At 44.8% G+C, this 27,500-nt stretch overlaps 1 protein-coding gene and 1 long non-coding RNA gene across 12 annotated transcripts in view; one reads left to right on the forward strand and one right to left on the reverse strand.

Annotated features, from left to right (window-relative positions):
- Positions 1–27,500, reverse strand: part of LOC147032393 (zinc finger protein 385D-like) — a 722,012-nt gene that overhangs the window by 102,830 nt on the left and 591,682 nt on the right. The gene's annotated exons all lie outside the window — the stretch shown is intronic.
- LOC147032394 (uncharacterized) overlaps positions 19,676–27,500 on the forward strand; it is a 164,074-nt gene continuing 156,249 nt past the window's right edge. The window contains exons 1-2 of the long non-coding RNA XR_015055148.1: positions 19,676–20,053; positions 21,511–21,673. This is a non-coding gene — a long non-coding RNA (uncharacterized LOC147032394). The remainder of the gene's footprint in view (positions 20,054–21,510; positions 21,674–27,500) is intronic.

Consider the following 27,500-nt stretch of genomic DNA (forward strand, 5'->3'; position numbering starts at 1 on the left):
GCATAAAATTAAACTAATGAAAAAAAAAATCAAGACAATACCTGCTCTCGCTATGTCTCGTATTTGGAGATTATGAAAAAGCATTTCACTCAACAGAAATAAATGTAATTTCAATCAAGCATTAAAAATCCAAGGCCAAGGGAGACACTACACTGGATTTTCATAACTCCTCAAAGCAAACGCTTGAGGTCTTTAGAAATTGGATTGGGAAGAAAAAGGGATAAATACAGTATCAACGAATAAAGTTAAATCACTTTAGATTTGCAGATGACATTTTAATTATATATCTGGTAAGGCATTATAAATTAAAGATAAACTGAATGAAATAAACATAACAGTAAAAGCAGAAAAGTAGACCTGAAAATGACTGCCCACAATGAGGTTACTGATATATAATGGAGCAAGTGTATGTGATCATGTATGTATGTATGTGTGTATATATATATATATATATATATATATATATATATATATATATATATATATATATATATATATATATATATATATATATATATATATATATATATATATATATACATATACATATATATATGGTGTCCTAAAAAATATACAACTTTTAAAATGCTTCGTTTGATCCTCAAAAAAGCAGTAATCTTGTCACTAATGCTTCATTTCTTGTTGCAGAGACCCTGAAGTTTATTTTGATACCAAGCAAGCGCCAGAAAAATGCCAAGACTGACCGTACAACAACAGACGAAAATTGTTGAACTTTGGCACCAGACGAAAAGTGTCATACAGGTGCAACGTCTTCACTCGAGACATTTCGGTATCCACTTGCGCCATGCACCAAACTTTCGGACAATAAAGTGCACCATCGCACAGTTCACCAATGTGGGAACCATCTGTAACCTTCACAAGGGTCACAGTTGTCGGAAGAGGACAGCTCGTAGTGAAGAAAATGTGGAAATGGTGAGACAGGCGGTCGTTCAGAGTCCAAAAAAATCGATTCGACGACTTTCTGCCGAGACAAACATTCATAAGAGCACCGTTCAGACGATCCTTCGCCAAGACATTCATGCCTTTCCATACAAAATTCAAACGGAAACGGTGCTTACTAATCAACAGAAACGCAAACGACTAGACTTTGCAAATTGGCTCTCAGGAAAGTTGGAGGAAGATGCAGACTTCCTCAAAAAACTTCACATGACGGACGAATGCCATGCTCACTTGTCCGGGGAGGTAAACAAGCAAAACTTTCGGTACTGGGGAACTGGAAATCCTGGTAATGCATCAACTGAACTGGTGCCTCGATCTGTTCTCAAAGTCACCATGTGGGTGGCGGTTGGTTGGTATGGGATAATTGGTCCATACTTCTTTGAAGATGACCAGGGACGCACTTGCACAGTAAACCAGAGGAACTATCGCGAAATGATTCAGGAATTCGATCTGCCTGAACTACATACTCAGGCCCGTAGGAGAAACAACCTGATCCAGATGAGAACCCAGTGGTTCCAGCAGGATGTGCCACCGCCCCATACAGCCAGGGAAACAAGGCGTTTTCTCAACCAACATTTTGAGGGCCGCTTTATCTCCCTCTACGAAGACGTTGAGTGGCCACCGTATTCCCCTGACCTTACTCCTCCAGACTTCTTCTTGTGGGGGTATCTCAAGGACAGGATCTATGGAAACCCGAGGCATCAGACTCTAAATCAGCTGAAGGAAAACATCCACCGAGAAATCCAGAACATTCCTCAGGAAACGTTTCCCAAAGTGATGGAGAACATGAAAACGCATTTGCAGGCAGTGATCGGACAATGTGGAGCCTACGTCGAACATGTGGTCTAAAAGAAAACGATGATTCTATCCCAAAATTTAAATTTTGGTGGCAATTTTGACATTGGTACAATAAATATCAACCTTTCAGCTTTCTATCCAGCCATATATCTTTAAAAATATATATGTTATGACCATCCTCTTTGCAGATGAAAAGTTGTATATTTTTTTGGGACACCCTGTATCTATATATATATATATATATATATATATATATATATATATATATATATATATATATATATATATATATATATATATATATATATATATATATATATATATATATATATATATATATATATCTCCGCTCTTCACCTTTTGGTTGGAGAGCTGACGTGGCATCACCTACAATTGTCACCTGAAATATTTAACCTAAAGTGCCCAGAGGACCCAAAAGACCGCCCCCCCCTCACTCCCTGAGGAGCCAAAAGACCCAAACGACCCTGAGGACCGAAATGACCCCAGAGGTCCCAAAATACCTTAAAGACCCCAAGGACCAAAAAAGACCCTGAAGACCCAAAAGACTGAAAAGACCCCAAAAACTCAATGGACTCCAAAGACAAAAATACCCCGAAGACCTTAAACATCCCAAAGACAGAAAATACTCCATATGACCCAAAAGATCCCAAAGACCCAAAAGACCGCAAAGACCCAAGAGACCACGAGGACCCAAAAGACTTGGAGGATCCCTCACCCTTTCTTCAAATCCTCAAACCCCTTCCAAACCCAATGTCCTCAACTTCTCTACCCCACCCCACACCCTCAAAAGCCTCAAACCCCTCAATCCCAACTATGTCCCCTATCTGCCGTCCCTCCCCCAAGCCAACTCTATCATTTCCTCCCCCCTTTCTTCTTCAATTCAACTGCCCCAAACCACAACTACTCAACAGTACAACAGTACTACTCAACAGTAGTCAACTCAACCGTACATAACCCCTGACACCATAAAGACCCACAAGACCCATTAAGACCCACAAGGACCTTAAATCCCTTTCAACACTTTGGACGCCTTTAGACCCCTTCATCCTTTAGAGTTTCGACCCTTTATACCCTTTAGACTCCTCGAACCTTTTGACCCCACAGACCATTTAGACCTTTACATAATTTAAGTCCCTTGATTCCCTTTAGACCCCTGAGACCTTAACACCATTTAGACTCCTTACACCTTTCAGACATGTTAGACAGTTTGGACCCTTGACCAATTCGAGCTTGCGACCACTTTGACCTTTTTAGACCCTTTTTACATGCTTCAGAGATTAGACCCCTTCAACCCCTGAGACCCTCACTACTATTGGGATGTACCCTTTGGACCATCTGGAACCTTTTCGGCACACACTACACAAGCATCTCTCGTCTTCTTGTAAAACACAGATTACACTTTCCCCAGCAAGTAATGAACAATCTCGACCTACCCAGAGGGTGGGTACTCTACTAGTGTATGTAAATAAAAAGCCACGTATGAGTGACGAAAGACGTGATGAAAGACATCTTTACACGATAGCATCGAACGCCAGAGTAAACTTGCCCTGCGGTGGCCCCGGGGCCGCAAAAGATTCCTTCACCGCTGCATCATTTTTTGTAATTGTTCAGCGATAAATAGTGTTGCAGATTCTCGCCCGTTCGGCGTGCGGATGACCGCCTCAGACAATTGCGGCCGCACGCGCCCACCGAACAAGCAATCCAGTCGTAGCTTCCGGATCAATGCCGAAACCGAGCTACAGGTGTTTTTAACACACCATAGATCAGCCAACTCTTCTGTCCACGCGCTACAGGGTCAATCGCCAAATTATCGATATACCTAATTATTCGCGTGGACAGAAATGCCAGGGATCTACACCTCAACGGGACCTGCACGAAAACGAGCCACGAAAGCAGCTCGTTCCGTATGCGATTGCCGAGCGGTTATATATTGCCAAGTCCCATCGGACCAGATGTTCGTTTAATCGACTTATAAACAGCCAGCTAACATTCCGAACGCTCCATGGCAGTCAATGAGAGGAAGGGACGCAACGAGCAGGTGACATTTAACCATTGGGACATTTAGTTGAACACAGGCAATGCAATGAATGGGGGGATGGGGAAAAAGACACGAGCAAAAATACTTCAGCCGAGTTCTATTCCAATGTGAAGCTAATACAACACAGGCACTTAACAGTTTCCTACTTATTCGACGGGCCCACGGACACACGTACGCACACACTCACACCCAATAAATGGTGGCTGATGCCTTTAATAACAGACTCCAGCTGGGAGGACAGATGAGCTGAAACCCAGAACCTATCTCGAACCTCTCCACCTCGTGTGGTCTTCAAGCTGTTCGGACTCGGGCTCCAGCGAGAGCGAGCTGGATCCAATCGCCATGAGCCGCGATCCTTCCCGAGCTCCAGCGAATCCTCTCGCGCTTCTGAACACGTACTGGTGAGACGAGGCGCCGATCGTTCCCGTTGATGCGTTGCTATCTCGAAGAACCACCTCCAAGATGAGGCCGATGAGTCACACCAAGCCGGGAACCAAGCGGAGAACAAAGAGCTCCATGAACCAAGAAGAGCCAGCCGAGCAACCAGCTCAACTCTCTTCTGATGAACAAAGCCTCTCTCTTCGACAAACCAAGCCAGAGCCCAAAAAGCAAACCGAGCCAAGCAGAGCCCGAAGGTCTGCTGAAGCAGAACCCAAAGGTCTGCTGAAAAGCCAAGCCGAAGCAAAAAGCTCTCCAAAAAGCCTCCACCTCACCAAGCAGAACCAAAGCTCACTGAACCAAAAGTCTCAACCCTCGCCAAGCAGAACCCAAAGGCCTGCAAAAAACAAAGCTGAAGCAAAAAGCTTACTAAAAGCCTCAACCCTAACCCGAGCCAAGCAGAAGCCGAAGCTCCACGAAAAGCCTCAACCGAACCAACTCAGGATCTCTTCCTTATTCTCCTCCGCCCTTCCCCCGCTCCCGGCGTGACTCGTCCCCCCGTGCCCGCACAACCGTGGATGGGAGGGAGTTGTTTACGTCCCGTGATTCAGGACGGAAAGGCTCTTCTTCCTCTTCGCAGAAGAGGGGGAGGGGCGTCTCCATTGTTTTGCGATTGCTCCCTAACTATTAGATTGAATCGCAGCACACTTAATCGATTTCTGCCCATTACACAATGGAAGGTGAACTACCTCGGGAACAAGCACTTATCGACATAACTGACTAAATGAACCTGAATGTTGTGTGCGATCGAATTCCCAAATTCGTAACAATAGGTTCTATTCGCCCCAAGGTGTCCTCGCCCCGGGGTTGAGCAAGAATATTTTACACTTTAAAATTTCAACCCTGTGTGAGAGATCACTGTGTGTATGCATGCATTTGATGGGCTGACCGCATGGGAAGCAAAGCATGCCAAAGCAGGCAATCACAAATACAAAAGCATGCAAAAAATTTTGCATGCAGAAGCCAGACAAAGTCATTCATCCAAAAGTGAAAAAGGAACAATGCAGAATTAAAAACCACAGAGGTCTGCTTTCATATTGACCTCTGCACCCCAATCATGTTACATTAATTACTGATGACTCACTACGAATGCTCTCAATGACCCGGGATGAACTCTACTTTCCTTTTGGTCACACAATACATTTGGCCCCAGGGCGAGTGTTTTGCCCCGGGTTAAAAAAAAAAACAACTCACCCCTGGTCTTGAGTGGGGTTGAGTTCGCCCTGGGACAAGACCAATTTGGGGGTGGCCCCAAAGTGGGTAGTGACTTGTGTGACCTGCAGGTACTAGGCGACAACCAATTGGCAGAGTCCACACAGTCTATCCAAGCCAAGGTGAAACCTTTAATTTACATCTTCTTCTGCATCATAAGGCCAGTACTTCAAGCTTCAAAGGTTTATGGCCAACCAATGATCAGGTCAGTGATACTTTCAAGCACATTTGCCTGTTGCTTAATCCACCTGAGGATGATAATGAGTGGATCCAGTCTCTCACTGAAACCATAGAGATGGAGACACAATTCACTTCCGGTTCTGGTTCTTGAGCGATGGTGGTGGTTCCTCTTCAGGATCTCTGCCAACTTTCTCAAAGATAAGTTTTTCCGGTCAATTTTGTCATGTTTTTACTGTCATTTTGTTATCTCTGTGTTTACTGCGTGTTTCTACTTCAGTCTTTTGTTAAAACTTGTGCTAATTGTTGAGTTTTCGTCCAATTTTCATCTCGGGTTTCCTTGAGGCCTAACCTTCTTCCTGTTTGTGGGCGTGATCATGTAGATTGTATTTTCTCCATATTACCATCCGTTTTTATCCCTACTTTTTCCTCTGCCCTCCTTCGATCCCTCTCAACTATACCCTCTGTTTCATGTCTTAAAAGATATTTAAAAAAAAAACAAGAAAACCCTTTTCACTCACATTATACACCCACATAACCACGTGACTTCCTGGACCGACTCTTCTTCCTCCTTCTTCTGCCGATCGACCATCTCCTTCTTTTGCCGACCCACATTCACCAGACACCCTCACAATTTTTTTCTTCAACCTTTCCTTTACCTAATCTTACCTAACCTTAAAAAAAATTCTTTATTCTTTTAACTTCTCACCTTACACCTCCCGTAACCACGTGTTTCTCTCCCCCTCTTCTTCTTTCTGTACTTTCTTCATCCCAACCAGCTTCCTTCTGTTTGCTGATCCAAATTCACCAAACACCTTCACAATTTCTCTTCAACCTTTCCTTTACCTCATCTTACATAATCTTTATTGGTCTCTAAAAAATAAAAATAAAAACGGTCTCTTAAAATGTTACAACTTCCTCTTTCACACGCGTGGTTCTCAGTATTGGATCATAATTCACTACTCTTCTTCTTCTTCTTCTTCTTCTTCTTCTTCTTCTTCTTCTTCTTCTTCTTCTTCTTCTTCTTCTTCTTCTTCAGACCGTTTTAAATTTGACCTTTCCTTAATCCCGTGTCAAAAACGTCCCACTGTTACAATGTTTCTTTTCTCAATTCTCTTCATTCTCTTTTCTTGCATCCCTCACGTAGTGTCTTTAATCGCATCTCTGACTTAAAAAGCTAAAAAAAATCCCAGTTTGCAATGCGTATTTGTGTTCCATCAATCGTCCTTTTTTTCCCAACTTCAGTACCAATTCACTCCACCTTCTTAATTCTACCTCCTCCTAACGCCTCACCTGTTAGCCCCTCTCCTTACTCCTCCCATCTTGCCCCTCATCCTACCTCCACTCTTGGCACCTCTTCACTGTCTTCTGCTTCAGTATCAGATTCTCCTCTGTTGTCCCAAAGTGTGTGGTGTTCTAACATCCGTGGGCTCCATTCTAAGCAAACAGATATTTCACTATCTCAATCAGTACACTTATCACCACAAACATGCTCCTTCCTTCCTCTCAGCACACCTCCTCCTCTTCTCAATCCCTCAAATCTTGTCCCTCCCCCTGCCCACTACCTTCTTCACTGTACCACTACCAAGTCTCATGCTTCCACTCTCCCCACCTCTCCCATCACCCTCCTGCACCTTGGCTGTGTCTGTTCTCATCATCTCCCCTCCCTCTCAAAGCAACCTTCACACTCTTTCCCACTCCAAGCTTCCCTCTCATTTTTCTCAAAAACTCCCCTCACACTATTCTCCCTCAACTGTCCCTTCTCACCCTTCTCCCTCCAACCTCCCCCTCACTCCCCCTTCTCAAAGTTGCCCCCCTCATATCCACAAAGCTGCCCCCTTCCCCCACCCTCTCTCTTAGATCTCATCGTTCCACCTCTTCCAATCTTCAACTGCCCTCTGCCCCCTCTCTTATTACTCCCCACTGTACCTCAACACATCATCAATGAGCCTTTTCTCCTCCTCATCCGACCCTCTCCCCTAGCTCTTCTCCAACCCCCCACACTTTTTCAACAACTCTCCTTACCCCCCTCCCCCTTTCCTTCCTCATCCTACCCTCCCCCACCTCCCCTCCTCTGTACCCAAATACTTCTCCCCTCCCACTTCTTCAACAGTGTGGACCTCAACGCTTAACATAAACTTTCCCCCTTCAAGACATCTCTGACTCCCGAGTATCTCTCACTGGTTACTCCCTCCTCCGGTATGAGAGACCTGAGCCTCATCCTGCAGCGGAGTTGCTTTCTTCATCAAAGACACTGTTTCTCACTCTGTATGCACTGCCTTCACTCCACCACACTCCCAGGAATACCTCTGGCCATGGCTTCCCTTCCACCCCCACCTTATGTTTTTTGTGTTGTACTGTCCATCAAACAGTGATGACTCCATTTACATCTCACGATCCAAAAACATGGACCAACTTCTATCCTCCCTTTAGAACTCTCTCTTCCTCCTTTGTGGTGACTTCAATTGTTATCATGCCAGTTGGCTGGGTGTGGGTACCTCTCTCACCTGCCATGGCACTTCAGCAAAAGACTTCTGTGACTCACTGGGACTGACACAATCTGTCAACTTCCCGACCCGGATCTCAACCAACCGTACTCCATCTCTTCTCGATCTGATTTTGACCAATTTCCCTGAAAATATATGCTGTTCTTCCTTCGCTTCAATCGGTTCATCTGACCACATGCTTGTTGAAGCAGATATCTCTCTGGCTGTTATTAAAGAACTACCTCAGTGCCATCAAGTTTGGCATTTCACTCAAAATGACTGGCAGGGACTTCAAGCAGCCATCAAATTTCGAGACTGGTCTCCCATCTCAACTTTCTCCGACATCAACTTGTCCTGGGAATTCTTTCAAAGAAACTTGCTCTGTCTCAAACACAGATTTATCCCATGTCATCTTCAGTTGTCCTCCCCTTCCTCCCACCCATGGTTCACTAAAGCTTGTGGTGAAGCAGTTGTTCTGAAACATCTTGCCGACACCTCATGGAAGACGAATCCAAATGAAGGCAATCTCAGTTCCTTCCTTCCACAAAACAAGTGTGTGTCTACCCTCAGCAGAGCCAGAAAACAACATATTTCGAATCTCAAGTCTGAACTCTCAAGCCTGTCTCCTTCCTCCAAATCCTGGTGGCATCTAGTTATCCCGCCCCCCAGAGGGAGGGAGCAGGATATTGTAATCGTCCGGTTTGTTTGTCTGTTTGTTTGTCTGTCTGTCTGTCTGTCTGTTAGCAACTTTACGCCGAAACGGCTTTAGCAAACAGTATCAAATTTAATCCACAGGTGGGCAAAGAACCTTGGACGAACCCATTAACTTTTGGGTCCAATTGGATCAAAGGTCAAGGTCAAGGTCACGAAAAGATCAAAATCGTTTTTCGCTCATAACTTCGTCAAAAATGATCCGATTTACTTCAAACTAAGCTTATAGTGAACCTTATTCTATTTGGCACTTATAATCCTACCCATTACTATAGTGAAAAATGCATATTTGTGAAGATCGGTAGGGTCCGAAGTTTTGAGGGTCATGGTCATCGGTCAAAATTACAAATTTTCCATTAAAACTAAAACATGGTTACGAAAATACAACTTTATGGGAAAACGGCTGGCTCAAACACTGTCAAATTGTATCCACAGGTGGGTTATAAACCTCGGACGACCCCATTAACTTTTGGGTCCAATTAGGTCAAAGGTCAAGGTCAGGTCACGAAAAGGTGAAAATCGTTTTTCGCTCAAAACTTCGTCAATAAATGGGCGGGATTTGTTGTGCCTGGCACCACTTGTTAAGTCTGTTTCTGGTGTATGTTCCCCCTCCATGCCCTCCATTACCTCAAATGGCTGCATAGCTGGTGTTGCATGTGAAAAGGCTGAATGCCGAAACTCCGTGTTTGCTTATAAATCTTATGTCCAAAAACCCATCGCTTTCTGTACCCACCTTATCCAGTCACACTCAGTTGTTCCTGGAATCTTTGTCCTTTTCTCCTGACAAGGTGGAGAGCTTCCTGTCAAACCTCGACTCAGATTCTGCAATTGGTCCAGATGGCAGCAACCCATGTGTCTGAAAAACCTGCTCTGCTGCTCTTGCTCACCCTCTCTCTGTTTTACTCACCCTCTCATTTGCTCAAGGTCATCTGCCATCTGCTTGGAAATCAGCAAACATTACCGCTCTGCATAACAAAGGTGCAAAAACAGGTCCCTGCAACTAGAGATGACTCAGCCTTCTCCCAACCATCAGCAAGGTTATGGAATCCATCATCGATTCAGACATTAAGTCCTTCCTCTTCTTCAATGGCTTGATTTCCGATCACCACTTTGGATTCAGACCAGGTCACTCTACCCTGGATATGCTGCTTCTGCTCTCCCAACAATGAATGGAGGTTCTCAATGCCAGACAGGAAATCAGAGCCATCTCCCATATCTCTCCCACATTTCCAAGCTGGCTTCCAAAGCCAGTCACCGACTGGGCATCTTCCATTGTGCAAAGTCCTTCCTTGGCACACCTGAGCTCCTGACCATCGACAAAGCTTTTGTCCATAGCCTGACGGTGGACATCTACTGCTCTCTCTCCTCTGAGCTGGTGCTCCTGCCTCTCATTCTTGTCGGCTTCACGCTGTGGAAACCAAGGCATTTAGGATCATTGGTATCTCCCACGATGAGATTGAGTCTTTGGGTCTCTCACTCTCTCACTACAGTCAGGTCAGTGGTCTTTCTGTCTTCTGCCATCTCCTCTCTGAACTCGCCCCCCCCTTGCTCTGTCTGCGAGATACGTCTCATGTTTCCACCCCACCCCTCCCTCCCCCATATGACCGCAGGGCGCTCAAGATCCGCCAACAACCCCCTTCTGGTAAAACTACCAAAATCACAAATCACTGCTTACCTTCACTCTTTCATTCCTCTTTTTTCCAGCCTTTGGAACAAACTTCCATACTCTCTTCAATCCCACTCTTTCCTCCAAGTCTTCAAAACAGCTGTTCACCACTATCTCTTATCTTCCCCCATCCAAAACCACAATCTTTTCTACCCCTGCTAATCCACAACAAACCCACCTCCTTCAAATTCTTTGCTTTCCTTCCTGAAAGTCCATCTTATTTTCCCTGTGTAACCCACCCCATCCCTCTCCCTTCCACAGATCTCATGATGTCTCTGTTGCTCACTGTTTTTTTTTTTCCTTCCCTCTTCCGCCCCTCTTGTCTTCTGTTCCTCTTGTTGTGCATTCTGTGTGTTAGCTCTCATACGACCTTTGACATTTCAGAAAAAAAAATAAAACTTAAGAAGTCTATTCGTTACAGCATTGCAGTTCTGCGAGCATGCAGAACCCTTCAGCTTTTACCAGTTTCTTGATGGGTATGTTTGGCCATTTTCGTTTCTTGCTGGTGATAACGGCTGGCTGGAATTTTCTTCATTTCCCTGCCAATTCCTTGGAGACATTTTCCTTGACATTTGGATATCTCACAATTATCCATGAATTATCCTGTACTATTCCTCAAGGCATCCACACTTGTCTTAACCTTTTCTTCACCACTAACAGTGTTACATGCTGAACGAAGTTCTTGCTGTTAAGGTTAATATTTTTGGCCATATCCTTTTCATATTATCTTTTGGTTTGTCGAGTTATTTTCTTAACTCGTCTCTGTTTACTCATGTGAGTCAGACTCTAGTCTTGTTATTTTGTGCTTAATGAAAGCCTTATGCTTATCTTTAATAACACTGTTTACCTCCTTACTCATCTACCCTGGTCACTTTCTGCTTTTACCTTTACAACTCAATGAATATATACCTACTCTGCATCTGACACAATTTCTCCTTGAAGTTTGCCAATTTTTCAGATGGCAACTGCCCACATGCTAGTTTCTCCCAATATTGGGCACCTAATTATCTTATCATACTGCTGTGGTTTTGCAAATACACCCTCAAGCACACAAGAGACACGTAGGTTCCCAGAGTGAACTATTATATGTCATTCATTAGATTTGTAGATTAGATGTCCCTCCCTGTGTTTCGAGATTTGAGGGATATATAAGTTTTGTGGGTTTAGCTTGGACTTTCCCTTCTTATCTATCTATCCAGTAATCTATCGGGAAATCTACACGGTAATCATCCAGTATCCCGTTCCCTGCCGTTCTTCATCTCCACATTTCATGCTTCCCTTCGGCCTAAGTTACATTTGGCTCGGCGGCCACGAGCAATTATAGGGCGGCCGCAGTATTTCTACGGTCACACAATGTAGCAGTCACATATGTTTCTTTTTTTCGGGGAGCCGCACGGCGTATTTAGAAATTGTGGAGACCGAAAACGTGGGGGTGCCGTATGGTCTTTCATTTGATGTCGCACGGTGAGCTTAGGGCGTCCCTGCGGCGGCCATTGAATTTTCAAGGCAGACGCGAGGTAGCCTCAAGGTGCCCACAAGGCGACACACAGCACACACAGCACGTTTAACCGGACGGAGTCCAACATGCATTGCGAGGTTCACGGGATGGGTCAAGGACACAACGCACGACCTGACAAACACACCAAGAACATGCGACCCGGAAACGGCGAAATGCAACCCGGAAATGATAAAAATGTTAGCGGACAAAAAATAACGGACATTATCGGACTAAAAAATCGAGTTATCGGAAGTTAACTGGTCCGATAACGATAAATGGTAGTTAACTTCCGATAATAGTCCGATAAAAAAGTAAACTTTGATAATTATCTGTTATCGGATTATTGCTTTTGTGCCCAACACTGGTGGCAAACACCTATACTCCGATCTCTAGCGGTAGCACACGGTGGACGCACGGTGGACGCAGACTGCCACGGAGGCCTACGTAGGATGCACGGCGGGCATAGGGGAACCGTGCGTCGACCCTGCGTTGCCCGCAGGTAGTCACACAGACTGCAAGGCCACCGTACGGCGACCGTGGAAATAGTGCGGCCGCCATAATTTTTGGGGGGTTGGCAAAATTCATTTTTCATTGATAAGAGCCTACGGCAGCCGCACGAATAACGCAAGCCCACCGTACGCCCTACATACGGTCGACGTGGAACACATCTACGTCACAGCTACGGCTATGGCTTGTCGAATTGCTACGGCCAACGTAGAAATGAAAAAAGTTATAACTCCGCGCTATAATTCCACGGCGACCCCTACGGCCTGTAAAAGATAGCCATACAGCGTAGGGCCACCCTGAGGCCACCTCAGAAACTCTGCGGTCGCCGCAAGTTTCTGTCAATTCGGGGGGGGGGGGGTACGGCCGCCGTATCCTAGCCGTAGAGCAAATGTGACTTAGGCCTTAGTAACGCTTCACCCTTTCACCAATCTTAATTTAACATCACCTGCTCGTACTTTCATCTCCTTCGTCATTTGACTCCCATGTTCCATCGAAAACCTTCATTTCGTCACCATCAAGTCATGATCATAAATAGGTCCCGACGAAAATAATCCTGAAAAACCCACACGAATAACGGTTGGAGAAAAACATAATTGAAGGACAGAAGGGGTTCGATTCTTTTTATTTACACCACCTAAAAACCTTTCATTTTCAAATAAAAACACGTTACACTTTGCATTAATGGAACTGTCACCACCACAATAAGCATCGATTCTTTTCAGAACAGACAATGGAAGGAACCAAGGCTGGGATCCAGACAGCAGAAGGACAAACAGTGGAAGGACCAAGGGTGGCCCATCGTCTGTGGAATGGTGTGGAAGTACTCGAACCTTCAACACACTGGGACCAATGAGGAGATGCCACGGGAGGGGCTCTAAGTCATGCCCGTGCTGGACCAGATAAAAGGCATGTGCGTGCCAGCGAGTGCAAAGCCGCCAAGGGGAACCGCCAGGAAGACATGTGGGGAGAGCGAGCTGCCACCGAGGGGCACATAGACAGCACCATTGAGGGGTCCAAGAGCAGAGCATTACCAGAGTGTATTGTTTGCTGCCTGTATGGCTTTATCTGAGCTGGAGAGTGCATGCTTACTCGACTCTGCTGAAGCAGGAGGTTAATTGCCTTCACGCATCTCTGAACAAGGCGCTAATGGGTTCTTTGGAGCGCTGATCGTCTGTTTGTATTCTCTATACCAACCCATGAACTTGGTGGTTCCCAACCATCTGTGCACATCAAACTGACATACCACTGACATACGCTTACCCTGAGTACCTCCTTCCATACACTCCATCCCCCCTCCCATTCACATTGGGACCAATGCAGGCCTGCACTGTCTGTTTTGGGTGAGCCGGAGTCGTACCAAACTCTACTCTTTTCTCCATGTTCTCAAACCCTCGCCATATCTTTCCCAGATAATTGATGACTCGTTATGCACTATGTGTAGCGATAGATAAGATTGTCCTCAGTGGGCTTCATAAGTGTTGAGGTAATTACTTTCATCGTGTGTCATTTGAATGTGCTTCCATTGCTTTTATTGTAAATATCCATCATTGTGCTTGATGTGATGGTGAATTAATGTGCTCTGTTAGATTGTGAATAAATATGTCCTTTTATTTATGTGAGTGTGTTGATTAAATAAATTTACTCGTAAAGGTTTGAGACATTTCTAGCCAGTTCATCTGTGTCTTTTCCTCCATTGGTCAGCTGTCGTCCGCACGTTAGTGTTTGCCGGGAAGTTTATGTTTAGTGTTAGCCATATAGTTTCGTTTATTTTAGTGTTAGGGAAGTTTAGTGTTAGCTGGGAGGTTAGCGGGAAAGTGCCCCCATGTGATTTGCACTGGTTAGCCAGCGCACACCCACTGTATTGCTCGGCAGTAATCTGGGTGGGCGATGAGGGCATGAAGCTTGTATGCTACGGCCGTGATAAGGTAAGGTACCCAAGCGAAGTAGTGAAACCCTGCCAGGATCGGCAGTCCAATCGGCGTTTGTGGTTGTTGATCAACCCACCGGGCCGCAGAGTTATCCGTGACTGGTGGCCTCAGGACCAGGTGTTCGGGAGGAACCCGAGCATTTCCCCTTGTGATGAGCCTCTCACCCCGGCCCGTAACAATACCTTCAAAGGTTGCCTTCCTGAAATCTAAACAGCCTTATCTTACTATCGTGAACTCCACATCTCAACAACAACCCAGCCTCTCAACTACAAGTTTTGCAGAGCAAAAAGTGAGGTGACAAAGTGGAATGGCATCAATTTTACAAAATGTCATTATGCGCTCTCTGGAATTCAAACCCATTCATCCACAAGCACCATGTTCAGAATTGCTTGTCCCCAAATTTCTTCTCCCTTAACTTCTTCAACCATAATGTGATCATTGCTTTAAAAACATCTAACACCACACCCCTCTCCCTCGTCTTGGGCATTCTACAAACTGGCTTAAAAAGCAATCCTGAAATAGTGGTAGGAAATCCTCCTGAGTTCTATTCTTTTCCTATTCCTGAACCCAATCTATCCCTGGAAAATTTAAATCGCCCACAATAAACACGATACCCTTTCCACAGACCTTTCTGAGATCTTCATGAACCCCTCTCTCCGACTCCTTTACACAGGCCTTTTCGCTGATAACATCATCAGCAATCTTTCTGATTCTCTGCAAAAACCATCTGTATTTTCACCAACTCCATACGCTATTGTAATACCCCTCATTGTTCAGATAAGCAAGCAGCAGCCAGCAACCTCTTCCCTTGCTGCAGACCTCGATATAACGAGGAGCCAGTCTAACACTGGGAATGTCTTTCAACCTTCCTCTCTTCCTTTCCTCTTTCTTTATTCCATTGGCATTTGTCCCACTGTCAGGTCTACCATGCTCTTCCATGAGTCTCACTCCTATAAAGACAAAAAACTCTGGCAAATCTCACACTCTCACTCTGTCTCCACGAAAGGACCATCTAATCAATTCTCCCATTTACTTCCTTGACGAGCCTCTCAAAGAAATTCAGTCTCTCAAACATTTGGGCCATACCACCAGAAACAATCTCTCATAGACAAACCACACCTCAGAGTTGGCCTGCAAAGTCGGTCGCTGACTGGGCATCCTCTGTAATACCAAGTTTTTCGTCGGTAAATACAAACTTCCAACAACCTACAGGCCCTTGATCCACAGCTCGATACAGCACCGCTCTCCATTTTGGGCCGGAACCCCTGCCTTGCACCTTTCCCCAGATTTCCTTTTCTGTTCTATCAGTCCCTTACCTTTTGTAGTTGAGCAAATTTCCAGCTTGTTCACCACCTGTGTCTTCCTCCCCTCTCCTCATGTTCTTCTCCTTGCCCTTTCATCCTCCAAGTGTTCCTCTGTTGCGTCCCACTACCCTTCTCTTCATGTTTCCTCACTTTCCAGTGTCCAAGCAGATATTTTGTTTTGTTCTGTGTTATACCTCTTCCACGAGCCTCACCTTTATCCAAGAAAGTGAAACATTTCTCAGGGATAGTGTTTCTTTGTCACAGTACTGTTCAGAATATACCAGCAGTATGTTGTAGTTTTTGAGAACCTCAAATGTTGGACAAAATGAACTCATTTAAGCTCAAGTGTTCACACGTGCTCAAATCTGTTAGGCCAGACACTTGCAGTGGAAATACCATGACTGACAGCCGTATACTAGCAGAGAAGCTATACAAGCATTTCAGGAGAAAACCAAAAGCCCATTGTCTGCATAATGTTACCTGTGATATATTGGGCATACAAGTTTCATCGAGAGAAAAACGGCTTATATTTCTTGAAATAAATGATCAATGAGGTGCATTGTGGTTCAGCATCATGATTGAACCTCCAATGGAAATTTGATTAACTGGTGATTTACCAAAAATTTTTTAGAAGGTCATTATTAATGCATTGAATAACCTTTTGCCAAATAAAGGCATCAATACTAAATGGCATGAATTTTACAAAATGTCACAATGCGCTCTCTGGAATTCAAGCACATTCATCCACAAGCACCATGTGTGGTTGCTACCAGGATTAAGGTAGCCATGGACAGTCACCAACTGATTATTATTTTTTTTTAACAGCTCTTTGATAATTAACAAAAGAGGAACTAGGGGTTAGGGTCGTTAAAGAACATGTATACGTAGGGTCACTGCATTTTTGCAAAACACACACACAAGGTCTTCGCTATGTTTTTATGAGAAGGCCCAAAGAAAAAAAAAAACAATTATTTTATAATTAACATAATGTCTGGATTTTATCAACTAAAGGTTGATAAGAGTATTATTTCGCACTGTGGGAAATAATATGAAATGAGGTGTGGCTGGCCGTTAGGTTCTGACCCTTTGTGAGACCTCCTTTGCTCTGCTGAAGGGCTATCACTTAAAACATCAGTCGCACATCATTTTCCACTGCAGTAAACATGATGTCAACTTTTAGTTGATATAATCCATTGTTTGTCTCGTCTGTCAGAGTGAAACTAGCCATTACAAGGACTACTAATCTGTTAATTAATGCACACCGAATCAACAACAAATTTGTACGTTTTATCTCCATAGTTTTGATGCTCTTAATCCGTATGCATTTACCATTATAACGATTGTAAAAAAAAATAAAAAAAAAAATCATTATGAGCGAGCCCCTAGTTTTGTAATCGAGTCACGATGGGAATGACCTCGCGGGGAGAGCGGCTAGATTCCCACGGAGAGCAGGTAGACAATGGAATTCAATCTGCTCTTGGAATGAGGAACTAAGGGTGTCGGCATGGCGCGTGGTGAAGTGCCCTCCTCGGAGAAAGGCAACGAATCTCATTACAGGGCTGGAGAGTGCACGGAAAGAGCGAGACCTGCCAATTGCGGTGCGCAATTAGAACCCGGGATATGAAAAGAAAACCCAATCAACGATGCAATGGAGTGTCTAATTAAGTCAGGCATTATGCGACAGGTCTGAGTGTGTCTGAACATGCGGTAATTAAAACGGCTCAAGTCGGGTATTCCTTGTTTGAGATCAACACAACTGCCATCAGTCATGATGTCCCCTCCAGTTAAACAAGACCATGCCCCTTGCAAACTTTCACCACGTTACTTTGTGCATCGGCTTGGTGGGGGCAAAACAGGATGTTCAAAACAATTTTTATTTTCATCAACGAATCTCTTGCACGTGAGAGCACTTCTCCTACAAATTTGTTTTACAACCTTGCAACACTTCTGCAGCAGAATTTCACAAGGTTATATTAAGCAACAACCCCTCAGTCAGGAGAAAAAAACACTTGAAGAACAGTATCACCACTGCGTTTTTACAGTAAACCCTTAAAAACTTATAACACAGGATTAATATGAAAGGCCTCCTTTTTCAAGCCGCCTGGATCATGTCAAAATGCAACAAGCCTTGTGTCACACGTGATTTGTATCATAGGCATTCGCTTGTCCAACAATGAAGACTTCACTCTCCAGTGGATGCGGATTAAACTGGAAAAGAAAAGAATCGCTTTCTTACTGGAAGTTTCCTTTTGCCCAAAGCTTCTCAAGTGATCACTCGCCACATTTGAGCGCAAATTAAGTCCCAGCAGATGAAATTAATTACCAGCAGTTGTTGGGTAATCATTACGCTGACCTCGGTACAATACTCCAAAGGATGGTGCTTAAAATGAGTTTTAGGAAGCATGACCAAACTCCAAGACAACATAATTTACATGAATCTTTTTCTTTTCCACATTGCATTAGTAAACAATCCACATTGAAAGAAATAAACCCAATCAAGGTATAAAGGTGCTGGCAGGATAGCCTGGACTCGAGACGTAAGTACAGAGGAGCTGGATGAGCTATCTTGCCTGGGTTCAAATGCCGGCCCAGGAAAGACAGTCACCCGAGTGCTTCGCAAGCAGGGCGAGGCATCAATGTGTGTGTTTGTCCCTCGAATGGACGGCATCAGTTTGTGGGTGTTAGAGATCCCATGGTGTCCTTTGTGAAGAGTGTGCGATTTATCACCGACACCATGAATAAATTACAAATTATTTCTCAAACGTACAGCCGTATAGCTGCACCCCCAGAAAATGATGCTACCTGCAGCCATGTGATGCATATCAAAAGAGGTGAAGAAGAAGAAGAAAGTACAAAGGATTTGGCATCACAAGATGGATAGAATTGTACAGTGGGACCAAAACAAAGAAGATTAAATTATTGCTGGTGCTTCAGCTGGTCTTTGGGGAGTCTTGTTAAGTTGTATAGTATGCTAAACGATTCAAGTAATTTCACTTCCCTGAATGTAAGTTGGTGATATTATGGGTCCTTAATGAGATTAGAAGTTTTCACAGCTGTATCTGCAAATATCAGCACTGCTTTGATGACACATGCACACACTGAACCAATTGTGAGCTCGCAGAAGAGCTATCTGGAAAACATGCACATGATAAATAGTAAATGTGACGTCCAAAACCAGGATACAAGTCAGTGCTTTCATCATTAAAATGGTGCCCACGATATAATAATGAAAAATAAAGGCCCATACTCCTCCCAGAGCTTCGGAGCATTCATGACAAGTTGAGAAACATTTCAAGACATGTATCAATCATGCACAAATCGCCACTCCATGTTCAAGATGCCAAAACATAACTCGTCTGCTGTTCGTGAAAGACACTGTGGGATCTTCCAACAAAAACCAGTGCTGCACAGCAGGTCCTCCGGCACACACATTGATGTATCACCCTGCCTGTGAAATACTAGGATGACAGTTTATAGCTGGGTTAAGATTCAAACCCAGACTAAACAACCCCGAGGCAAATCTACATGAGAAGGCCAGTCTTCGCTATGTTTTTATGAGACGGCCGGTCTTCAACTAGGTTTTTCGGTTACCCAACCAACCAACCTGGCCACAATATACTGAGAGTACCCCGGCCTTAAAAAAGCAATGAAATACCTGATAAAAATGGAAAAGGAGACCATTTACAGCTCTTTGAAAACAAATCAAGGGAAGGTGTAATTCTCTTTGAGTGTGAACTCAAGATGCTTGTTTTAAAGTTCAAGAATTACAATGTTTAAGCAGTGATTGTAACCCCCCCTTCCTCAATATGACAATTCATTTATGACCTGGAACACTTGGTTGGCTCAAAATCACTTCAAACCGTCTCCGTTGGGAGGGTGGTTGGAGGTTTGTTTGGCGGGGCGAAGGGGGGGGGGGAATACAGCTTCCGAAGGACCACAGCCCGACAGCTCAGGGATCATGAAACATGAAGTTGCATTCTTTCCATGCACTTGTTTCATAAGAGCGCATGCTAAGCCAAAAACCCGTGACCTATGGTTTAGCAAAGACACTTTCTGCAAAGAGGAAAGCAAGACTTTCATTTAGAGATTGAAATCGTAATCAACATGGTGTGCCTCAACCTTGACCTTCTTGGAACCAGAGAAGATGCATTAAGTCATATATCACGAGGTTTTGAAGCAATTGGAAAGAGACGCAGTCATTATGGATTCATTCCGCGGCCAAAGGGCACAAGGTTTGGCTTTAATGAGCAGTGCAAAATCATAAATGAAAACGTTTCCCTCGCAAAGCTCAACGATAGCAAGTAAGAAGGTAAGCTTTGTGCGTGTGCTCGTATGGATCTCATTATAGCTTGAAACAATTTCAATGCCTTACATCATCATACCAATGTAGTCAGAGATGGAAAGATATAAGCATGGAAAAAAAAGTGCTGCCAGCAATGACATTGTTTTGAATGTTTTATATGGAAGCCATTCCAAAGAGCACAAAAAGCTGAATTGATAGATTATAAAATATTGTCTTTCTTATGAAATAAAATCAAAACCTGTTACACATAACGTGAATCATATTGCCTGGACCATGTCTCTCATCCATTGCCAGCAGGTTCCTGCAAATAGGCTCAATGATCCCACCTGTTGTGAGCCGAGGAATTCGCAAATACATTCTTCAAATTATTCTGCGAAGTAAGATGAAACTAGAAATTATCTCACAATGCAAAGCCTGTCTGCGTCCGCCTCGTACTCGAACTAAACTTGATGAAAACAACAGTTAAAAATAAATTGTGTGTGTGTGTCTCTTTCATAACTCCAAAACCATGAAACCTAGCGGCATAAAACTTTGCTTGCATACGAAGGGAACTCCAAGGAAGTGTCAGAGTGAAAATTGGGTGTTTAGGTAAATTTGAACACCGCTTTTGAAGATAATTTATGGGGAAACCAGAAACAGTCTTACCTTTGATCAGCCTGCATTCAGCTTTCCCAGCTCGGGGTCTTAATCAGCCACTTTGGCCACGCAGCTCAAATATCCCATGCCTTGGAACAGGTCGGTGTCTGTACGATAAAGCTTCATTCCTCTGAAGTGCTGTATACATTGCTGATTGTTGAGCTTCACACCAACGAATCGCTGGATACATTACAATACTTATAAATGCCTGGAGACTCAAATGTTCATGCCTTTATATAATTTCCACATATGGGATAAGCAAGAGAATCTCTTAACCTGAGTGAAATAAAAAAATTAAACTGCAGAATTGACCTTTGCAGCAATTATGACTGCTAATAAAAGTATTCATTTGTCCAATTCACACATTGTTTGACACGATGGGCATCTCCAGGTGGTGTTTAGTATGAATGATCGTGAATTACTTACCAAACCAGCTGTTCCTGATCAACCATTTCGTTGAAGTGCTTGACTGAGTGCTTAAGCAACATGGCGAGCGCCCTACAAATCAAAAATCATGTTCGGAACTCCGCCAAGGAGGAAATTAGGGCACGTAAGGGGGAGAATGCAAGCAGGGCACGCGTGACCCCACGGGAGAGCATATCCGTGCAGCAGGAGTTGGCGGTGTGTCCCTATCGGCAGGTGCAGTCAGCAGTTGCTGCAAGCACGAAGAGGTCCATAGACAGCACACATGGATGTGGTATAAATAGGTATATTGGGATTTGTAATTGAGATTTGTAATGGAGACTCTCCACGGGGGGGGGGGGGGGGGGTGTGCGCGTGTCAGCATGCTTGGTTGGTGACGTGTGTGTGGTGTGCGCGGCTCGCAGACGCAGGAACCAAACTCGCAAACGAGCCCCTGCTGCCAAAGTGGAGATTATGCAGCCATCACGCGAACCATGTGCTTCAGCATGAGAGATTGGACATGCTGCATTGGCGAAGCCACACGGGACATGCCGTGCAGTGTGGGTGTGGGGAAAGTTGTGTGTGCTGGTGAGAATCTGTACACATGTGGGATTAAAGATATGAGTATATCACCACGCTGCCTTCCTTTCCCCTCACGCAGCCTTCCCTTCTCTTCCCCTCATGCTGCCTTCCCTTCCTCTCAATGCTGCCTTACATTCCCTCCCTTCATGCTGACTTCCCTTCCCCTCACACAACCTTCCCTTCCATCCTTTCACGCTGCCTTCCCTTCAACCTCCTCTCACGCTGCCTTCCCTTCCCTTCCCCTCCCCTCATGCTGCCTTACCTTACGCTCCCCTCATGCTGCCTTTCCTTCCCCTCATGCTAACCTCCTCCCAAACCCCATCCACAAGCATACAACTCTCTTGGATCAATTCCGCCATTTAAATTTCAAAATTTGGCCCAGGTTAAGATATTCTGGGGCTTATCACATTTTAACTGTAAAACATGTGCAGAAATTAAATGAAGGCATGAAAAATGGCGTGGCTTTATTCAACGATAGAAGGAAAATGCTCTTCCTTCCCTTCTCCTCCCCTCATGCTTATGTCCTCCCAAAGCCCCTCCCACCTCCGCCCTCCCCCACAACATGGATGTCTCCGGGCAGTGTCCGGGTTGAGTTTAGTATGACCCCTTTGAATGTGCTGTTTTATCGTACCCAATTTTGTTCAATCTTGTATAAATTCCGGTTCTGGGTTTGGAGCGTCGACAAGTCTCCTTCGGGGCTCTCTGCTGACGATCTCAAAGTTAAGTTTCCGGTCGTTATCTGTCCTGCTTTAACTGTTTATTTTTCTCATGTACATGTGACTGTGTGTTCCTAGTTTGGTTTTATTTCAAAAATCGTGCTATTTTGTGAGATTTTCTCGACCTTGTCTTACCGGGTGCTTGAGGCCTACCCTTGAGGCTTGAGGCCCACTGGTTCCCCTTGGTGTACGATCATGTTTATTTGTTTTTTCTCCCCATTACCTTCAATTTCTATCTTCCCCACTTTCCTAACGTCCCCCACCCCTCCCAACTAATCACTCTATTTCTTATCTGAGATTTAAAAAAAACGCAACCTTTCTCCTTGCACACTCACGAGTCGCAAATCTTATTCTTCATCTCCTCTTCTTCTTCATCTCCTCTTCTTCTTCATCTCCTCTTCTTCTTCCTCAATTTTTTTCTACAACACTTCCATGAACTAATCTGTTGAAAACTCTCTCAAACATCAATAATAACAACAAAAACGATCTCTTATAATGCTTCATCTTCCTCTTTCACATGTGTGGTACTCTTTACTGTATCACAATGCACGACTCTGCGATTTAAACAGACTGCTCTCAATTCGATCTCTCCTTCATACCTTGCCTAAAAATCCAACTGTTACAGCGTTTCTTCTCTCCATTCTCTGAATTCACCTTTATTGCATCCATCAAGAATTGTATTTAATCGCATCTCTGAACTAAAACTTTTAAAAACCACAGTTTGCTATGAATGTTTGCTTTTGTTCAACTATTCTTTTTTTCCAACTTCAGTGCCAACTCACCCCTCTCACCCCTCACTCTCAAAGCAACCATCCCACTCTTCTCCCTCCAAGCCTCCCTCTCACATCTCTCAAAAATTCCCCCTTCACCCACCATTCATCCCCCTCACTAATCCTTCTCAAAGTTGCCCCACCTCTCATCCAGAAAGCTGCCTACTTCCACTGCCCTCTCACCTCCATCTCTTCACTCCACCTCCTCAAATCCTCAACTGCCTTCTTCCCCTCTCTTGTCCCCCCTCTTCCCCAGCACCACAGAGCCTTTTCTCCTCCTCATTCGGCCCCCTCCCCAAGCTATTCTGCAATTCCCCACACTCTTTCAACAACCCTCCTTACCTCCCCCCTTGTCCCTTGTCCTCCCCTCCCCCTCCCCCCTCCACCCCCTGCACCCAAAGCCTCCTCCCCAACCTCTTCATTAAAAGTGTGGACCTCAAATATCCGGGGCCTTCGCTCAAACCTTTCAGATCTTTCCATACAGGTTGCCACTGACAAACCAGACATAATCTGCCGAACAGAAACTTTCCTCCCCCAAGATGTGTCTGACTCCCAAGTATCTCTCCCTGCTTATTCCCTCCTCCGGTATGACAGACCTGAGCCTCGTCCTGGTGGAGGAGTTGCTCTCTTCATCAAAGACTCTATTCCTCACTCTCCATGCACTGCTCTCACTCCCCCACACCCCCAGGAATACCTCTGGCTACGGCTTCCCCTCCACTCCCACCCCATGTTTATATGTTTACTGTACCGTCCACCTAACAGTGATGACTCCATCTACACCCACTATCCGAAAACATGGACCATCTTCTATCTTCTCATCCAAACTCTCTCTTCCTCTTATGTGGTGACTTCAATTGTCATCATGCCAGTTGGCTTGGTGTGGGTACCTCTCTCACCTGCCATGGCACCTCAGCAAAAGCTTTCTGCGACTCATTGGGACTGATTCAATTGGTCAACTTCCCGACCCGGATCTCAACCAATGGTACTGCATCTCTTCTGGATCTGATTTTGACAAATTTCGCTGACAATATCTGCTGCTCTTCTCCCGCTCCAATCGGTTCTTCTGACCATGTCCTTGTCAAAGTGGACATCTCTCTGGCTATTATCAGAGAACCACCTCACCGCCGTCGAGTCTGGCATTTCACTCAAGCCGACTGGCAGGGTCTCCAAGCAGCCCTCAAACTTATAGACTGGTCTCCTATCGCTACTTTCTCAAACATCAACTCGTACTGGGAATTCTTTCAAAGAAACTTGCTCTCCCTCATGCACAGATTTATCCCCTCTTGTCTTCAGTTGTCCTACCCTTCCTCCCGCCCTTGGTTCACTGAAGCTTGTGGTGAGGCAGTTGTCCTGAAACAACTTGCCTTTGCCTCATGGAAAGCAATCCCAACTGAGGGCAATCTCAGTTCCTTCCATAAAGCTCGGAACAAGTGTGTATCTACCCTCAGGAGAGCCAGAAAACAACATCTTTCTAATCTCAAGTCTGAACTCTCAAACCTCTCTCCATCCTCAAAATCCTGGTGGCGTCGAATCAAATCTGTTTCTGGTGTATGTTCCCCCTCCATCCCCTCCCTCACCTCAAATGGCCGCACTGCTGATACCGCACGTGAAAAAGCTGAATGCCTAAACTCGGTGTTTGCAGCTAAATCTTGTGTCCTAAACCCTTCACTTTCTTTACCCACCTTACCCAGTCGCACCCAACTGTCTCTGGACTCTGTGTCCTTTTCTCCTGACAAGGTGGAGAGCTTGCTGTCAAACCTCGACTCAGATTCTGCAACCGGTCCAGACAGCATCAGCCCACGTGTCCTCAAAGTCTGCTTTTCTGCTCTTGCTCACCCTCTCTCTGTTCTATTGACCATCTCATTTGCTCAAGGTCATCTGCCATCTGCTTGGAAATCTGCTAACATCACTGCCCTGCATAAAAAAGGTGCAAAAACAGATCCCTGCAACGACAGACCAATCAGCCTTCTCCCAATCATCAGCAAGGTTATGGAATCCATCATCGCTTCAGACATTACATCCTTCCTCTTCTCCAATGGCTTGATTTCCGATTATCAATTTAGATTCAGACCAGGTCACTCTACCCTGGATATGCTGCTTCTGCTCTCCCAACAATGGATGGAGGTCCTCAATGCCAGACAGGAAATCCGAGCCGTATCCTTGGACATATCACATGCTTTTGACACAGTCTGGCACCCTGCCCTGCTCACCAAACTCTCTTCTTATGGTATCCCAGGCCATCTCCACTCATGGCTCGCAGACTTCCTCTCCTGTCGCAGTCAACATGTGGCCCAAAATGGAATTCTTTCATCCCCTCTTCCTGTCCAGGCTGGAGTTCCTCAAGGTAGTGTTCTGGGCCCTGTTCTTTTTCTGGTTTTCATCATTGATCTCTCCGACTCTCTGGAAAATACTCTATATCTCTTTGCTGATGACTCCACCCTCTGCCGTACCATCGGTCATCCCTCAGACCGGCAAGCAGCAGCTTCTTTGCTCACTGCAGATCTAGATAAAATCACAAACTGGTCCAACACGTGGAACATGTCTTTCAATCTGGATAAATCTCACACTCTCACTATGTCTCTTCGAAAGGACTGCTTGGAACCCTCCCAATACACTTTCTCAACAATCCTCTGGAAGAAGTCCTTTCTTTCAAGCTTCTGGGTCTCACTATCTGCCATGACCTTTCCTGGGAAAGATATTTCAAACATCGCCTCCAAAGTCAGTCGCCGACTGGGAATCCTCCGTCGTGCAAAGTCCTTCCTCGGCCCTCTTGAGCTCCTGACCACTTACAAAGCTTTTGTCCAGAGCCTGATGGAGTACTGCTCTCCCCTCTGGGCTGGTGCTCCTGCGTCCCACCTTTCTCGGCTTCACACTGTAGAAACCAAGGCATTTCGGATCATTGGAATCTCCCGCGATGAGGCTGTCTTTGGGCCTCTCACTCAATCACCGCAGGTTGGTCGGTGGTCTTTCTGTCTCCTACCGTCTCCTCTCCAGCCTCGTCCCCCCCGCCCCCCGCTCTCTCTGCAATTTGTCCCCACCACATTTCCACAGGGCACTCAAGGTCCGCCAACAACCCCCTTCTGGTAAAACTACCAAAATCACGAATCACTGCTCACCTTCACTCTTTCATTCCTCTTTTTTCCCGCCTTTGAAATAAACTCCCTCACTCTATTCATTCCCATTCTTCCCTCCAGGCCCTCAAAACAGCTGTTCACCCCCATCCAAATCCTCGATCTTTTCTACCCCCGATAATCCACCCAAGCCCCCTCCTTCAAAATTTCCTGCTTTTCTTCCTGAAAGTCCCTGTAATGTCCATCTTCTATTCCCCATGTTCCCCATCTCATCCCTCTCCCTTCCACAGATCTCCTAATCTCTCTGTTCCCCACCGTTTTGTCCCTCCCACTCCCTCCCCTCTTGTCTCATGCCCTCCTTGCTGTGCGTTGTGTGTTAGCTCTCACACGAGCGTTGACAAGGTATACAAAAAAATATATAAAAATTAAAAATGCCGGCAGACGGTACCATCTCTCCCACCAACACCCACCCCACTTCCCCTCAAGTCACCCTTATCATTATCATGAAGTCACATTATCATGATAGGCATTTCCATTCTTATTTTGTACCATTATCATCATCATTATTACCATTGTCAACATCATCATTATGAGTATCATTTCATTCTTATCATTGTCATTATGTACCATCATCATTATCATTATCATTATTATCATCATTATCACGATCATTATGTACCATTATCATTATTATCATTATCACCTTCACCATCACAGTGTCACATAATTATTATTATTATTATTATTATCACTACCATTATCATGATCATTATTTTTATGTCATGATAAACCATCATCATTATTATCATGAGAAGCACCCCCCCCCCCCACGGGAGCCACCAGGGGGTCAGGTTATTACCTTATGATTATTAATACCAAAGCAGAATACTCACCCTCCAGGTGATCTTGTTCCAAGCATACAACACATTATTCTGACACATCCCTTGTGGCGATGTAGAGGCAACAGACCACTGTCTCGATTGCTTCCAAAAATATAATTAACCCGGGTTACGTATATATGAAAGGAAAACATGTGTACTGCTTATGTGCATATATAATACATTGTGGTTATATAGCTAGGATAATCCCAATTGCACCCACCCTCCCCCGAAAGGAAGAAAATGCCAAGACGGGCAAAACAAAAACATTCAAAACGTGATTAGTTATGAACTGAAATAGCCGCTTTACAACCACAACAAAATCCTGAAGTCACATCCATGGTTCTATAGGATGGGAAGGAATCGTGACGGGATGTAACTGATGCAAATGAAATTTG

This window comes from Eptatretus burgeri, chromosome 2, assembly GCF_056783735.1.
Source record: "Eptatretus burgeri isolate ZD-2024b chromosome 2, Ebu_testis_v1, whole genome shotgun sequence".
NCBI lineage: Eukaryota > Metazoa > Chordata > Myxini > Myxiniformes > Myxinidae > Eptatretus > Eptatretus burgeri.